Source organism: Bacillus rossius, chromosome 1, assembly GCF_032445375.1.
Source record: "Bacillus rossius redtenbacheri isolate Brsri chromosome 1, Brsri_v3, whole genome shotgun sequence".
Taxonomy (NCBI): Eukaryota; Metazoa; Arthropoda; class Insecta; order Phasmatodea; family Bacillidae; genus Bacillus; species Bacillus rossius.
Genome location: NC_086330.1, coordinates 224,695,800 through 224,714,481, shown reverse-complemented (window position 1 = coordinate 224,714,481; position 18,682 = coordinate 224,695,800). Strand labels below are relative to the sequence as shown.

Sequence of the window (18,682 nt, the reverse complement as noted above, 5' to 3'; positions counted from 1 at the left end):
GCACGAAAACGCACTGATAAATTCAATAGCGATCTACGACCCGTCCGAGCAACGAAAACATAAAAAACCTCGATTAAATTAAAACAATAATTATTACAAAACGAAAGCGACATGGATTCAGTTTTTAAAAAAAAGTCTTCAATAAATTTTAAATTACATAAAATAGCTCTCCGAACACCTCGTGCGGGGGCTTTCGGGGCCCCGGCCAATCACAGGCCTAGAAGCTCTCTGATTGGTCGGGGCGCTGGGGGCCCCCAAACAAAACTGTTTTTTTCTCCCGACACCAAGGCAGTCGCATTCCAGCTCCGGGCGTGTTCACACCGCGCAGAGCCTACAGTTTAAAGTTTAAAGTTTACACGGCCTATACAATTCAAAATGGTCCGAAGCACGCAGGTGTAGGTTTTGGCTCCCGGGAGATTCACTGCCTGTGTTGTTAGGGCTGACTCCCTATGCCTGAAGGGCGAGACCCGCCTGGCAGGCTTCACCTCCAGTGCCGGCCGCGTTTCGGAAAGGCATGGGATTTTGAATTGTGAAACAATTATAATTTCTATATAATAACAACAATAAAAATAAATAAATACAAGCTACAAAATAACTTCAGCATCATTAACTCCACTTCTTTCGATTCAAAATGGTCCAAAGCACGCAGGTATGTGCGGCCCCCTCGGGTTCACTGCCTGTGATGTTAGGGCTGACTCCTTGTGTCTGAAGGGCGCGGTCCGCCTGGTAGGTTTCACCTCCAATGCCGGCCGCGTTTCGGAAAGGCAGGGGATTTTGAATCATAACAATAAAATACACTTCTAGCTCACCACTTAATAATAGCAAATTAAATTTCTTACATTCTCTGCATTTTTCTCTCTCCTAGCTAATTCAAAATGGCCCGAAGCACGCAGGTGTAGGTTTTGGCTCCCGGGAGATTCACTGCCTGTGTTGTTAGGGCTGACTCCCTATGTCTGAAGGGTGAGACCCGCCTGGCAGGCTTCACCTCCAGTGCCGGCCGCGTTTCGGAAAGGCATGGGATTTTGAATTAAAAAAGCTAGTTCCGTAAATCCATCATCACCTAAATAATTTTCCCTTCCCCGGGGTACGTAACATTTTACAGCCACACCACTACAACACGCGCGACAATCCACACACATGTCGTAGCACCTTGTCAAGGCAGAATCATGCAGGTGAACTGGTAGAGGGAACTACCCCAGCCCTCGCTGGGGATCCGGGCCGAGAGGCATGCATGCCGGTCAGGGCAGGGCTCTGGGGGTTTGTACAGTAGCTTTAAGTCTAGATTTAAAAATAAAAAAAATAAAAAAAAAAATTTATAAAATAATAAAATAAAATAAAAAATATATATAAAAATTAAAAACAAAAAAAAATTAAATAAATAAAAAAAAAAAAATACTGGACGAGGGCATCTCTCTGCTCGAACAATAATAGAATAGGACGACCTTCATTTATTAATTTCACTTTCTATTTTTCAGGTTTAGAAGACAACAGCCAGGGGGCTAGCTACAGCAATACTGGTTTAGCCTAACTTTGACCGAACTATATTGGAACGCAATAGTTCGGTCCTTAAGGCGGCCAGGTGTTTACTAATCTATGTAATTTCTTTTATCGTATCACCAACACGACCACACGATGATATGCCTGTGTGAAGTGACGGCCTGAACTACCTTGTTACATGCAATAATGGGCTAACTACCCTAGCATGTTTCTGTGTTCCCAGGGGTTCGTAGGAGCGGCTTGCACAGCTTTACACTACACGCCACACCCGAATTTAACTAGGTCACTTGAAATTACAGCACACCGACAAGCCTCTATTGCACACCAACACGACACTACATCACGCCAGTTAGCCGATCTAGCTGGTGGGGAGCTTCTCTCCCCCGCCGAATTAGGTACACGTAATTTTTTCTAGCATTACACAACCTACCAGCGCACACACAGGCCCGTGTGCCAAACTTATCCCTCAAGACACGCGCCCCGCCCGTTGATCCAAGTGATTCTACAAAAGTGTGGGGTGCACCTGATTTACAATGCACTAAGCGAGTTATAGAAACTTCGGTTTCTGGTCTCGCACACACTAACTGCCCCGGATGGCAATATGATGGATCGGCTAGACTGCTTCAAATGGTTAAGCTTAGCTTTCAAAGAGGAAATACTAACACGGCTTCTGCCCTGATGAATTGTCACAGAGAGATCAATGTTTGGACATGAATGCAGTGATGGAAGGTTTAAGGGGCCTGCATGGAGGCGGGATGATAAGTGTGGCGCTCGCTGGTGTTTTTAGCCCGGTATCGCCTCTAAGAGCAAGGCTCTGAACTGGCGCGCAGTCTTCTCGTCGTGGATAGGACAACTATTAGATTTGAGCGGTAACCATAACATTAAATGGTGGAGAAATAAAGAAAAAAGTGTAATGCTTTCAAGAATCTGTATGGGGGGTTCATGTCTACATAAATCTTACACCTTTTCACTCTCCGAGAAACACAGTTTAAAAACGAAAGAAGGAAACACATCCACGCATCCGCTCTCGGCGTATACTTGAATAATTTCCGTAAACAAACACACTTCGGACATCTATAACAGTTCACAAATCGCGTGGCTTCTTCTGAAGCTCTGCACACCGCATGTGTGCACAGGTAGCAGACCCACGATGGCTGTCAGATCCCCCGGGTGGAAGCATTGACTCCTTGACGTCAACAGACTGATGTTACATGGAATATGCTCAGCAGCATGAGCATACAGGAGTGATATCATCAGGTCGAGGAAGATCCTAACATTTTGAAAGTAACTTCTATGACTAAATGTATTTAAAAAAACGTTAAAGCCCAGTTGATTAAACATCTTTTTAAAAATTAATTATGAAAACTTTTCGAATTTTATAAAATCTTGAACTAAAAATTTAAAAACCCTCGACACAACAAAACGAACGTTTAAAACGTAAAATAAAATCTGTTAATTAATTTTTAAATTATGTTTGATCCTGAAAGACGTTCAATCCAAAATGCTAAGTCCAAGTGTTTAATCAAGTACCTATTTAAACTTGTACGTATGTTCTTGTGTAGAAAAAGGGGTTATACATATAACTACTAGATTACCGACTTGGGATTGGCTTTTTGGATTCACTCCTGCTCAACGATTTTGTATTGCCTACTTTTTCTTTTTAAGTTCGATAGTTTTAACTCCCCCGTTTTGTTTACTGAGCGGTCCTCCATACCTTAGAGCACAAATGATCTGGAAAAATTTTTAGATATTATTTTTTAAGTGTTATTTTTGGCGTGTCAATGGTAAAATGGGTAAAGGGGGGGGGGGGTTAAAATCTTAATTTTGGTTTTATTTAAAACTTTTTCAACTTTAGTATTAAAAATTATAATCATTTCAACTTAGACACGTGATTATCGACGCACCTTCCTCAACTTAGCGCCAATAGTTACCTACCTAAGCGCTTAAAACACATTCTTAATAATTTGAAGTCAAAAAATTAACTATTTATTTGTAAATTATTTGTTTGTGATAACTTGGTCTTCGTGTAAAGTACTCCACTATTAAAAAAATTCTAATCCTTTACTAATTTCTTCTAAGCCTGAAATAATAATTATTTAAAGTTATTTTATTGTAAATATAATACCTATGATAGTTAATAAAATAAAAATGTATTAAGAGTTGTAAGGTAGATTAAGTTAATGATTTCTGAACATTATTAAAATAATGTATGTTTTCTAAAAATTACATTTAAAAGTTTAAAATTATTTATTGTTTCTGTTTAAATTGAATGCTAAGGTAGTTTTTCTACTATTTAATATTTTTTTTTCATTTATAAAATGTATTCCTGTAACTATCTCCCTGCTACGTCATCAGACCCGGGACACCAGCCAACTCATCGAGACCAATTCAGTGAGCCTTAACACGATAACATCTGCCGTGAGATGTCGAGGGGTTGGCGGGTCCGATTCTGAACTGCGCACTGCGAGCAGACGGTGGACGTGAGTGTTGTCGGGTTCCCTGCCTGCGGGCCGTGTCGCGGTGTTCTCTATACTAGCGACACTCTACACCAGAGCGTAGCTTTACAAGCTCCCCGGTTGCGAGGCTATGCCCATTAATGGCAGTGCCTTCGGCCTGACTGGTTCATTCATGTGGCCAGTGATTGTAGCCTCGTGCACAGGAGCTTGGAACTGCGGTCCAACTCCCGCCTGTGGCTTGTCTTTAGTATTTGAGAATACAACAATGAGGCCCACAGGCGGGAGAACCCGTCATCGCTACCAACGAACCGATCTCGTCATCATGGCGGATCCACGTGTTGTAAGATATATATATATAAAGGAGTATTTAAGGAGTAATCAGAACTTTAAAATTACGTTTGAAACCTGGTACTATTATTAATTCTAATAATCTCTTTACAATTTATGTTGTTTTTTCATAGCATAATGGTACAGCGTGCGCCTCCTAACAAACCAATTGTTTATAGGAACTGCACCCTTGTTAAATGAAAAGGCAAGTTGGTTTTATTTCACTAAGAATTGAATAAGAATGGGTATTATTATTAATTTAAAATGTACTTTTTTTTTGTCTCTGTTGGTAAGATAATTTTTTTACAATTTCTCATACTAGTTGAATAAGCAAGTTATTATTCTAAATTAAAATTAATTTGCGAGTATTTTGAACTCGTAACGTTAAATGAGCATAATAATTGCTGTGAATTAGCTCTATGAAATGATTAATTGCATGTAATGTTATATCATAAAAATCTATATTAAATTATACCCCAATTCCAGTTTATTATTATTTACATAATATTACTGGACTTTCACTATAGCATGGCAGGATAATCCAAATTCATTAAGTAAAAAATTGCACCATATATATGCATCATTCAATCATTTTCTTTACGAACTCAAAAATAGTTTAACCCAGTTAAGACAGCGGACAGTTAAAGCAGTTCGAGGAGAGGAAATTCATATGATGTTTTGCAAAGACTACATGTAGAACCTTTAAAGTTATGGATGTTAATTTCATTCATTTCTTTAAATATTGTAATATTTGTTAAACAATTAGGGCCGGCCCTCTCGTAAATAAAATTAAAGAATATAATATAATAATTGTAATAGTAAGGAGTTTATGTAAGATCACTTATCAATGAAAAAAAGATGTTAGAAAGGAAAATTTAATCAATTTAAAAAGGAAAGAAGAATGATTAATAAAATAAGGAAGTCTATAGACGTAACTATTGTTTATATTTAATAAATCTATAATAACGATTCTTTTTCTCCCAAGTGTTCGTAGGGAGGCATTAAATTTTCTTTGTATATAATGTTCCATATTAAGCAATTGAGTTATAGAAGAATAAATTACATATATCCATTTCCAAGGTTGCATAATTTTATATTCCACAGCTGAAATGTTCGTGTTATTTTCAGTATTTGGTCAAATTTAAGTAATATATTTATTTATACTCATATATGTAGCAGCTTTAGTCAGCAAGTATGGAGGCTGCTTTTCGGTTGGCATATTATCGTGTGTGTGAAGAACCAACTGAATTCATTCTTCTCTACTGATTTACAAATTGTCATGCCCACTTCTATACCTAAGGGGATGAGAGATGATATGACAGAAAGACGGGCTTAATCGCAACCTTAAGTGTCTGCCGGTCGATATCAATCACAAAATTGAGTGAAATACAAATATTATTTTGGATATCGTGCTTATGAAATATGGCCGGTAATTCATTTTATTAGACCTATTTTACTTTGTGTAATTAATGTTTTCATAGGTGGTAACCTATAGCAAAAAAGAAATCATTTGTGAAATAAGAAATATAATTAGTTTAAATTTCAAAATATTTTATTTAGTAAGATTTTTTTAAGCTTCAATATTCTTAAATAACTTACATGAAGATATCGCTGCTGAAGTGTGCAATGCGACATTTCAATAATTGATGTTGTACCATTAATAGAGCGTCACAAGAATAAAGCTTGTTAAAACATTTTTTTCGCATATAACCTCACTTTTGACACAGCAATAATAATTTCACTTACACAATGAAATTATTATGCCACCAAAGCCAAAGTGAGAAAACGTATGGCTAATGTTTATGTAAATTTAGTTTTTTTTTTCCCGTGGTAAATTTGAGTTGCACAGTGGCTGTATATCTGTGTATAGAAATTGCTGTCAATTTAAGCGAATACTGAAAATAACAAAAAATTGTAAGCATATGATCCTAAAAGAATTTTACCCGCGGAAATGATTTATTTATAATGTTCTTCTACACCTACATTGCAAAAAAATGCAACTTATGTGTCATCGATTGAAAAAAAAATTCTGTCCAGCTCTGGAATAAAAAAATGAATTTTTCCTTCTTGATGGGCTAATTTAGAGATGTATTTATCTAATATTATTTTAGGAAGTATAGAAGATAATTTGCATTTGATTTTATGTAGGAAACTTGTGATATAGGGCCTACACCTAATCGTAAAATAACATGTATTTAATGCATAGTGATAGTCTACAGTAATAAATCTGTTCATGTAAATAGTTCAAATTGCCAACGAGTCACACTATGCTAATACGTTATTTTGGGTCAGTTTATTACCGTGTTTTATATCTTATTAAACTTTTTGAGTATCTGTAATAAACGATTATTTTTTGAAGTAATAATATAGAAACAAGCAAAGTTAGAGATAAGTGAAGTCCTCGTCATAAACTACAATCCTAAGTGAAAGAAAACCACCTTGCATTGCTATCAATATTGTTTGTTTGAATATCAATAATATATGGACATCAAATTCGTGTAAATTTCTTTCAGTTACAAATTTAATATAAATTTATAAATTTAAAAATTGCTATTGTATTTATTTTTTAATTTTAAAACAAAAAAATTAAAACATTTTGTGCCTGGCTAACAAACGGGCAGAAATATGAATTTAAATTTATTTCAGCACTTGAGGAAATAATACAATTAATAATAGCATTTATGCATAATGTAACTAAATATATATAAAGCAATAACAAAGTACATAAAAATGAAAATATAAAATGCAATGACAGGGTTTGAAACACGTCTTTTTGGCCTTCATATTTCGTTTATTGGCTCCATGCAATTTACTGTTGTTTTACAGACACACGCATTACCTGAAATTTTGAGAAGTTTCCTCATAAATTAAATAAATCTAGTTTAATCACGAATTCTTTATGTTATATTTGTTTCATATTAAAATTATTTAGATTACAAGATAGTTTTCACTATGACAAAGTTTCATTTGACACACCAATACTTTCGGTACGTTTCCCGATGTCCAGAAATGCTGACATATGCGGGTGCGTGCTGCCACACGCGCGAGTCCGCCATCTGACAGCTTGGCTCGGGGTGTAGCAGAAAGAATAACGCAGTTTCCCAGCATTCAACACTAGTGGTACCGCCCAGTAGTCCGCAGTGCTCGGAGGCTACGACAAGTAGGTGGGAGTGTGGATGTCGCCTACCCGTGTTTCTGTAATTTGAGAATAGCGATGCTTGCGGAAGACGGGTTGTGAGCGGGAGTCACAAGACTCGCCCCCGGTTGCCGCATTTGATCAAGGTTATCATTATTGCAGTCATAGGCGTGCGCACGGTAGGTGCCACCACAGGTGCCTTGGCACCACCATTAGGGTTAACGTTATTTTGTTTTTTACAAGCAGAAATAATACATACTTACAAAAATCCGTATTATTTCCAAAAAAAATATGTTTTCCAATCGTGTCGAGTTACAGATATGTGCTCATAACACTATCAGTCTATCAATTATCAATAGAACCAACTATACACTCGGATACAAGCCAGGTGCAATAAATTACTTGTGTTGTACACGCGGGCCGCGGCTACGAAACTTCTGAAAAGTAAATACTTCTCCTAGCTCCTCGAATTACATAGAATGCGCGCTCGGTGTCCACTGTTCACTCCACTCGGCAGGCGCACGGAATAATAGCCGCCGTCCGACAGGTAGCACTACTGTGTACCTAGTGTTTACTCTTACTGTTTACTCATCAGTTTACTGTTCTAATGAGTACACGAGTACAGCCTGTGTTTGTTAAGTGGATCACTCATTAATTAATTATTTTATTTTCACTAGTTGACAGTTGTTATGGTTCGTTAATTGCTGTATATATCTGTCTGTATGATGTATAAATGGGTGATTAAAATTAAAAAGTTGGGACCCGAAAAGGATTACTCAATGACTTATATGCAGTCGCCGACAAACATTTTTGTTGTATTCCAAAAGTTAAAACTTTTGCCCACTCTTATTTGTGTATTTTTATTATTTTAATATTTGACATATTTGAGGTATGTTACAAAAACTCCCTTGACTTGTTGATTTTAAAACTTAACATTTGAGAATGTTTTTTCTAGCATTTATTTGGCGTCTTCAGAAAACATGTAAGTGCGGTTTTTCAAAGCCACCAGCATGAATTCCGTGCAAACAATTTGTGCAATTTACTTTATGGCTCAACAAAGCTTAAAACTGTAAATAGTTTAGTAGTTTTCCTGGCGATTAAAACGTTCAAAGCCATAATTTGTCATAAAAAATGTTAAAATTTTTACATCTGTATATTTAATGTTTTTGTTCGGAAACACCTTAAATAGCACCATTTTGCGCTTTCAAATCCAAATTTTTCCGGGGGAGAACCCCCCACCCCCCGCTTTAGGCTCGGGTATGTGAATGATAGGGCTGTTGTGTAATCTGGCACCACCACTACTGAAGTCCTGCGCACGCCTATGATTACAGTGTCATCGGATTTCCATAGAATACCTAATTTCAAGTCAATCAAATAAACATTTAATCCTGTGTAATAGCGATAATACAAGACGATATTTTCAAATGTAAATCTAAAAGTGTGATTGCTTGTTTTTATCTGTTATAAGATCAATGTTAAGTAAGTGCTTCAGCACTCGTTGTAGTATATTGTAATAGTGAATATCATTTAGTATCAAGAATGTACTTTTGCAATAACAATCCAAAGTCATTTCAAAATATGAACAGAGAAAACTTAAATACCTACCTCGAAAATAACTATTACATTTAAAGTATTTCGTATAAATTATATTTGCTACGAGAAAATATATGAGACATAGTACTAGCTGAAGTAATATATCCTAGGACATTTTCTAAAACAGTTTAATAATGTTACTATCATAAACTAATAATAAATTCATAAGTAAAACTAAAAAAAAAATATTTTAATATTAACTAAAGTAAAAAAAAAAATGGGGAGGATGTGTTGGGACGGAGCCTTAAGGTTCCGACTTTACCAACTTCCTAGTGTATTCTATTGATTGTGTTCTTAACGCGAATGGGCAGTTTAAAATAAGACAGTAGTTATAATAAACTGTTTGTACAAGAGCTTTTCACTCGAGCGCATATCGCTTTGAGCGCGTGATGCCGAGGGACGTTCGCCATCTTGGCCGCCCCTCCCTGCTGTCTGACCCGTGGCACCGGCCTGTGCTGCGTTAGGAATCCTCTCCAGCCGCTTTCTTCTTACAGTCGTTTCCTGCTGTTACAATTCATGCATGCACGCCACACGCCTCCACACTGTAGTTGTTTTTCGCACTATTCTTTTTAATTTCGTCTCACATTTGTTATATTGTAAACATTTTTTTTTTAATTTTCAAACGTGGTATAAATAGGTAACTATTTTATGCACAAAATTAATTTTTTATATTTAAATTGGTTAACGCGTGTGTACAATATTTTCTCTTAAAGTAGTTGAGTCAACCAGAATCTAACGTTCGATAAACTTGCCTGTAACTCAAAGTGACCTGTAAATATACAAAAACTGTTTAATAATGGCGCATGCGTAAACAACTCCCCAACCTATGCTTATGCACAACTCGAACATACTAAGCCCGGTTTGTATTTTATAACGTTTTATAAGCTATTCTAGTTTAGTTACACTCCAATTTAAAAATTAGCATCACGATTCATAACAAGTATTCCTTTAAAAAAAATATTAATATCGAAATGTCGCTACATTTTCCTTCTTTTAACCCAAGATTATCATAGCTAGTTAATGCAAAACTATTTCTCTAAAATAGTTTATCTAATCGTAAATCAACACAAATGAATCAAAATACAATGCGTAGCTGTGGTTTTCGCATTATAACTTGTTTATAATTCTCCCTGTTTGCCAATTAAATACCACACAAAGACTACCATATATATTTTTTTCTGTCAGTCCTCAGTCTACGCGAAATTGACTTGATGTAGGCTTTTGGACATACGCCATTGCTTAGCACATGTATGTCTGCAGAAGAAAACTACAAAAAAACACAAATTAAGCAAAAATTGCTGTTGTCAGGATTTAACGCCACACAATATTCCAATATTATTATTTTTTTTTGTCTCGTTTCAACTGTTGTGTTGAATCTTTTTGGGCTCGGAATTTTTGTGCTGTCATCATTTGTGTTTTTTTTTTTTTTTTTCGTTCTGTTAGTCCATTTTTCTTTGTTTTTTCCTTGTTTGTTGACCATATTCCTGTTGTGGAATATTGTGTGGCGTTAAATCCTGACAACAGCAATTTTTGCTTAATTTGTGTTTTTTTGTAGTTTTCTTCTGCAGACAAACATGTGCTAATCAATGGCGTATGTCCAAAAGCCTACATCAAGTCATGCACTCCCATTGCACAAATATTTCAAAGATAATACTACGCGAAATTATTTAACTTTAAAAACTGATGGTGCTAATGACTTGAAACTCGCACATAAACAGATAGTAACACCAGGATTATTAAGTCTTTATTGGTAATCTTAACGTTTACTCAGGAAATATTATGCTTTTATTCCAATATATGTACTTCCGTAGAGAATTATAACGCGGAGTCATAATAATACTATTTTTTACTAAGTGTATGTTTAGAAACATGGATGTATTAGTCTTTCTTTCTCTACGATAAAAACAAAAAAAAAAAAAAAATATGTAAAATAGCGGGTGACCTTTAAACGGGTGAACACATTTTTCATCAATCATATATACGAATCATTCCAAACAAACAAGCCTTCAAATAATAATAATGAAAAGGACAAACAAAGCCACTAAAATCTCTAAACAAAACGAAATTTTTTTAGAAAAAGTAATTGCAAGCTGAAACTGTGTTTGTATCTCTCTCGAATATAGTAAAGAAATAAAATTCTGTAAATATGCCTCAGCAAACTAATCGCAGCTGAAATATCTATTCACGCACATCGCAAGTTTTTTTATCGCTTTCTTAAACGGAAGCATTGTATCAGTGTATCATTTATTGTTTAAAGTATACACAAATTATGTTCACTCAAAGAATTTATTAAGTTATTAATCGCTCAACATTAATTAAACATATATGTACAGATTTAGAGGACTGTTTGTGGGCGAGCTGTGATATAAGGAAAATAAAATTACATTAAACTAAAAAAAAAGTAACAAATAACTATGTACATTCCAAGAATTGTAGATAAAGTTTTGAGTCGCTGCAATATTAAAGTATAATAATAAACGCATGTTTCTATTAAACAAATATATACTAAAATAAAACAACATTTTTTTTAATTTAAAAATTATTTTTAGATAAAGTGATTGGCGTGGGCTGGGCCAAAAAGGCAAGGGGGGGGGGGGGGAGTATGTCCGCATGCTCTTGGAGTTAAATAGGAGTCTCTTGCTATAATAATAAATTGTTATTAAAAATCATGATTTTAAAATCTTCAAAGAAACAAGAGATTTAAAAGATGGCGATTAGCTTGAAACCGATCGTGTGATATAATTTCTATACATTGTTACCACTCAGTTAAAAATTAATTATATTATAAACCACATAATTAAGTTGAATAAAGTCCATCACTCTAGCACTTACACAAATTAAATTGTAAGAAAATAAAATACGTCTATGTAAAAATAGCCACCTACATACAAAACCTATTGACACAGCTATTTTTTCATAAAAAAATATTTCTACAAGATATAAAATAAATTAAAGATATATTTGGTGAGATAGTGCATAAATTGTAACTCAGCAGGGATTTCGAAAGAATAATGTTGTAGAAATGTTTATGCTCAAATATGAAAATATAAAGAAATTTTTTAATAAAAAATTTTCCTAAAAAAATATTTTTGTTATGTTTAAGACAGCAAGAAAAATAATTACTTAAAATGCGATGTCTTACATTTTAATCATCCTACTAATATTATAAACGCGAAAGTTTGTAAGTATGGATGTTTGTTACCCTTTCACGTAAATACTACTAAATGGATTTGAATGAAATTTGGCCTACAGCTAGCTTATAACCTGGATTAACATATAGACCCCATATTAATATGAAATTCCATCCCTAAGGGAGTGAAAAAGTGATAATTTAATTTCATAACAGAAAAAATCATAGGTCATAGATATACAAATAGTGAGTGAGTGTCATTTCTCATACACATAGTAAGGTCTGGCAAATTAATATTTTACTCCTTGGTGAGACCAGTCCGCTTAGTGGAGCTCGCAGCGGCTAGCAAAATAAAGTCGCTAATAACAGTTTTGTTCTTAACTTCTTCAATAGATAGAGTTGCCTTGAATTTTAAACGCACCATCGTTTGATGCGTTTGTCATATCTTTAATTTCCGTATGTTTGTGCCGTATGCGTTCCTATACCATTCATCCGATTGCGATGAAATTTTGGTGTTTTGTTATGCTCATGCCCATGATGGTTACTGAGACGGTATAACTATTTTTCAATAGTTGGAGCACGAATCGTGTCAAAAAAAATGTTTATTTTATTTTATATAGCGGCACTTCGTCTGTTTTTGTTGTTTAAGTGCGCACGCATGACACAATTTATTTAAATATAAAAGAGAAACAGAGATAGAATGATATATACATATATATAGAGTGAGATAGAGACGGAGAGATAAGTTGAGATAGAGCGAGGTATAGAGAATGAAATGGGTTGGACAAAGAGATATACCTATAGATGTATAGATCTATATAGAGACTTATATATAGAAGATATAGAGATAGTGGGAAGTATATATGTAGATATAAAGAGATAAATAGAGATAGAGAAATACATAGATGTATATAGATGTAGATAGAGATATATATAGAGATGGATAGATGATTTGTATATGTGGAACTACTTCGAACATATTACAAAACAGAACTGAATGAGGCATTGAAATGCAAACCGAGCATTAGCTAGATAATGGAATCTTTTCAAAATTAGTAATCCCTTATTTTTCAGCTTTTTTCTATATGGCTTTATAAAGTCTAAATTACATTCAGACCAGGTAAATAACTATAAACTGGCAGAACAACGTCTGTCGGGATCTGAAAGTGATATAAATTAATTGTCACACTTGACATTCAAATTTAGAAGACAATTTACTAACTACACCCTGTGTTCAGTCCGGGCAACGCCGGGTATTGAAGCTAGTTTAAATATAGATTGTTAAAGGCTGATAAATAAATGTAATCAATTAACAGTGTAAAATTAGGATATGATGGAGCAAGCCATCCACGCTACACCTGCTCAGCTGTGACAGAGCCAACCATACCCCTCTACACCTGCTCAGCTGTGACAGAGCCAACCATCCCCTATACTGCTGCTCATTTGAAACAGAGCCAACCATAACCCTCTACATATGCTCAACTGTAACACAGTAAACCATCACCCTCTACACCTGATCAGCTCTGAAAGAGCTAACCATTCCCCTCTACAGCTGCTCAGCTGTGACAGAGCCAACCATCCCCTTCTACACCTGCTCAGCTGACAGAGTCAACCATCCCCCTCTACACCTGATCAGCTGTGACAGTCAACCATCCACTTCTACACCTGCTCAGCTGTGATAGAGCCAACCATCCCCCTCTAAACCTGCTCAGCTGGCAGAGTCAAACACCCCCCTCTACACCTGATCAGCTGTGACAGAGCCAACCATTCCCCTCTACACTTGCTTAACTGTGACAGAGCCAACCATACCCTCTACACCTGCTCAGTAGTGACAGAGCCAACCATCCCCCTCTACTGCTGCTCAGTTGCGACAGAGCCAACCATATCCCTCTACATATGCTCAACTGTAACAATCAACCATCCACCTCTACACCTTCTCAGCTGTGATAGAGCCAACCATCCCTCTCTACACATGCTCAGCTGACAGAGTCAACCATCCCCCTCTACACCTTATCAGCTGACAGAGTAAACAATTCCCCTCTACACCTGCTCAACTGTGACAGAGCCAACCACCCCCTCTACACCTCAGCTATGACAGCTAACCATCCCCCTCTACACCTGTTCAGCTGTGATGGAGCCAACCATTCCCTCTACAGCTGCTAAGCTGTGACAGAGCCAACCATCCCCCTCTACAGCTGCTCAGCAGACAGAGCCAACCATCCCCTCTACAGCTGCTCAGCTGTGACAGAGCCAACCATCTCCCTCTACAGCTGCTCAGCTGACAGAGTTGACCATCCCCCTCTACACCTGCTCAGTTGACAGAGCCAACTATTCCCTCTACACCTGTTCAGATGTGATGGAGCCAACCATCTCTCTACACCTGCTAAGCTGTGATGGAGCCAAAAATCCTCCTCTACACTTTCTCTACTGTAACAGGGCCAACCATTACCTCTACAACTGCGCAGCTGTGACAGATCTAGATATACGCTATATTGTTGCTCTTTTTTGTCAAGTTCAGCTCTCCACTCTACACCTACTCAGCATGGTCGCTCACACAATCTTCGTTACAAGGCTGGTCGCGTACAGAATGTGTCGCCGTATTTCACACACGCTGTATAGACGAAGGGTAAGTCCACATTGCTGTTGGCAGTATTGTTAACGCACACATGCCTTGGTGATATCCGACAACTTCACACAGTTACACAATAAGTAACTAGTACTCGCGAACACTTATTTGACTTACCCAGATATATCACAACTACAAATTGAATCTTCCAGAAGCACTTGTAAATTTCCACGCTTTACTCGTAGTAAAATATTGTTGCCGAATGGAAAACGCGAACTTCGTTGCACTGCGGTTACAAAGTGGCGGCCGTCATACCGCCTCACGGAGCGTGCGAGCAGATCACGCGACGCCGGTGCACGGGGCGTCGCGGCAGGCCGCGTGCGCTTTAAATAAGCTTGGTGCTGGCACCTGGCGGCGGCGGCGGCAACTACCAGGCTGGGCCGCCGCAAAAAATAACCCCAGGCCTCCCAGGCGCCGCGTTACAGCACAATCTCCACCCGGCGGTCCGGTCCGAGCGTGTGTTATCTGCAGTTATCCGCCATAGTCCTGCAGACCGGCGACTCCCAATCGGAACAAACACGAGTCGCTGCGCGTGGGGAGCGTGGCTGAGGCACGCTCACGTCCCAGCAGCTCTGCTGTGTGATCGTGGCGGCAATATGCTCTCCCACACGTCCTCAAGGCGTAGTTTCACAAGGCGTTTATAACGCCAGAGAATATGGGCACATCATGTGTGAGTATAATGAATCTTTACAGGCAAAACATGAATAGAAAAATTCCTTATATTTAAGCAGCTTTCACAGCAGCATGTCGCATCACATCAAGCGTCAGCCAATCAGCGCGCAGCAGCCGGTGTCGAGAGACTTGGACGAACTGCTTGCTATGGTGTGGTCGACGTCGGGCCCCGTCATACGAGCAAGGGAAAGTTTTATTTACATTTTATAAATAAGTGGGAAACAAAAATAATATCTCAAGTGATTGTTTACAATATGCTAGGAGGCATACTTGTTACCACTCATACAATATATTTCAGTTTAACAGAACGCGACTAAATATGTTTAGTTTTTCTATCTGTCACTAAAAACGCTTAATGTGAATACTTGAAAACAAAATTAGAATGTAATATCGCCTAGTAATACAGAACTATATCACAGAAGGTTCGGACTGATTACAGACGCGGTGTTCTCGACTCGTGACGTAAAAATGGAACATTAACGATCGCGGCCATCGGACATAAAATTCTAACAATACATTCCTCTAGACATAAAATTGAGGTTTAAAAAATACAACTATAACCTTTGACATTGGCATCAGACTTAACATTTTCAAATATATTTCTAAAATCTAAAATGACGTTATCATACAGCACGTAATAGAAGAAAAGTCCAAACGTTTAATAGTACTGTCAGTACACATGGAATCTGTGGTTTAGTTGACAGGGAAGTCGTACTGACAATACAAACACGAAGCGCCAGGGCTTGCATTAGGAAATCATCCCAGCGTTTGCCTCAGTGATTACTGAAGTCATAAAACACGAAATAAGATTGGACAGGCCTGGATTAGAAAAGTGGTACTTTAGAACGCACCTGTCTTCCAGTCGATGGGTGTGTGTATGAGACTATTTAGGTATGTGTGAGAACATGCAAGTGTGCGTATGACTATGAAGGTGTTTGTGGGTCTATGTACGGGGATGTTGAGTCTATGTAGGTGTGTGTATGACTCTATGTAGGTGTATGTATGAGTCTATGTAGGTGTTATGAGTCATACAGAGTCATACATAGAGTCTGTATGACTCTATGTAGGTGTTTCTGTATGACTCTATGTAGGTATTTCTGTATGACTCTATGTAGGTGTGAGTCTACATACGTGTCTGTGTGTCTAAGTAGGCGTGTATATATATGTAGGAATGTGTATGAGTCAATGTGGGTGTTCATATGAGGCTACTTTTTTGTGTGAGTCTTCGTACGTGTGTGTGTGTCTATGTAGGTGTGTGTATGATTTTATGTAGGCGTAAGTATGAGTACTATATGTAGGTGTGGATGGCTTTTAAAATGTGTGTTATGAGGGTACCTATAAATATTTATATTTGTTTATTGATTTAAATTATAGTTAAAATAATTAATGATATACTTTGGGATCACAAATAATACATAAAAATTATATAAAAATTTACGCTATGAGAAATGTACAAACATTTTGTTTTAAATAATCAGTTTAGTTAGTTGTTTGTAAAAAAGAAGTTTCTGTAAGAAAAACTAAAGAAATGTCAAATAGCCTTGTTTGTGAAATGGACATGTACAAGACTTTTAATAAAGTAAACCATCGATCATAAAGCATATTCGTAAATAAATAACTATATATATAGACGTGTACAGCTGTAGCACTATATATATGTGAAATATTTATATTATAACCAGTTTCTGACTTCAAGTGTGTCAATACTGTGAATATAATACTAATGAACTATTCAACACCTTAGTCCTATAAGATCTCTTACAATATCGTGGAACTTCTTGGACATTCAAAATCAGTTGCTGTATTCACGATTCTTTGAAACCAGAGGCTAAGGCAACGGACTTTCGAGGTGACCTACGATGAAGACTGGGAATTTGTTGAATGTCCAGAAATGAGCTACATTAAAACAAGTAATGTAATTTTTTGTATTCTGTGTGTCATAGTATTTGAACATCTTGTTAATAACTTTCAAATATGTTTCTGAAGAATGTATAAACGTTATTGATAAAAACCCAGAGGTAGAGGTAGACTGCAAAGTAAATAGTTAGTGTATAAGAGTAAACCTATGTACAACAGAAAATTTTCATTTATTTAAATTGTAAATGAATAGTTTCAAGCACTGGCCAGTTTTAAATGAATCTAAATATAACGTAAACAGCCCAGTTGAAAAAATAGTAGGCCTAATCTTGTAAATAACATTGCATTCATGAATGTTTGGAATGTGTATGTTTTATCTTTGCCAAAATATCACAGATATAGATTATTAATTTCCGTAACTTAGTTATCTAATATTATTTATTTTAATTGGTTAACTTTGAGTGTTATGACATGACATGAACGTGATAAATTTACTATTGTAATATTTGGCTTTAATAATTTACTTTTGATTAGTTTATAAAAGATAAAGATAGTGTCATCATAAAGAGACTATACGTGAGTAGTATAGGATAGCCGGTCCGAGCGCAGGGTTCAGGGAGTGGAGCCGTGGAGCTGACCACCATCTTGGATTGTGAAGTCACGGCGGCCATCTTGAACTCAAAAATTCCTCAAAATTCCTCAAAATTGACTCAAAATGACTCAAAATTTCCTGTTTTGAGGGAAAAATTCTCTTTTTCTTACTCAAAAATTCAAAAATTAGGATTTCGAAAAACCTCAAAAGACTTTTAGCTTAGAAAGAACACAATGTCAATATAGAGGCTTAAGCATCCATGTCTACAGCCTCCGATAAGCGTCTGACGTCATCTAGGGTGATGTCACCGTTGCAATTTCCGTTACGACCGCCATCTTGAAAATCTTTATTTAGTATTCGATTTTAATGAAAAAAATTACAATTTATAAAAAAATCAATTTATAAAATTTCAATAAACATGTTAAAAAAACATACTTTTATGACATGGAGTGCGGAGTCCTCGGTTCGAACCCGGTGAGGGCGAAAAAAAAAATGGTGACCAAATCTTCCCCCAAGGAAGCTGCTGGCAGACTGACTCCCCCAACACTTATGTCAAAGTATATAATCTATCGTCACCTAGTATGACATCATGTACGCCATCTTGAAAAACAGTAATTTTAATGCTAGAAAATCGGGAAAATTTTTAAAAATTAATAAAAAAATTATTAATTAAAATTTAATAAAAAATCATTCAAACCATTGTTGCACTTTTCGTTACGTCTGCCATCTTGGAAAATCGTAATTATTTAGCTATAAATTCGGGAAAAATCCAAAATTCATCAAAAAATTCACTCAT

The 18,682-nt window shown here is 36.5% G+C and overlaps 1 protein-coding gene across 6 annotated transcripts in view; it reads right to left on the bottom strand.

Annotated features, from left to right (window-relative positions):
* LOC134527327 (calcium-transporting ATPase sarcoplasmic/endoplasmic reticulum type) overlaps nt 1–15,101 on the bottom strand; it is a 337,718-nt gene extending 322,617 nt beyond the window's left edge. For 4 of the 6 annotated variants that reach the window (XR_010074164.1, XM_063359899.1, XM_063359902.1 and 1 more), the window contains exon 1: nt 14,883–15,076. The gene's annotated coding sequence lies outside the window, so the exon portion shown is untranslated. Of the gene's footprint in view, nt 1–14,882 lie in introns of all 6 variants that reach the window. The other 2 variants (XM_063359900.1, XM_063359894.1) reach the window with 2 other exon arrangements.
* Between the last annotated feature and the right edge of the window lie 3,581 nt (nt 15,102–18,682).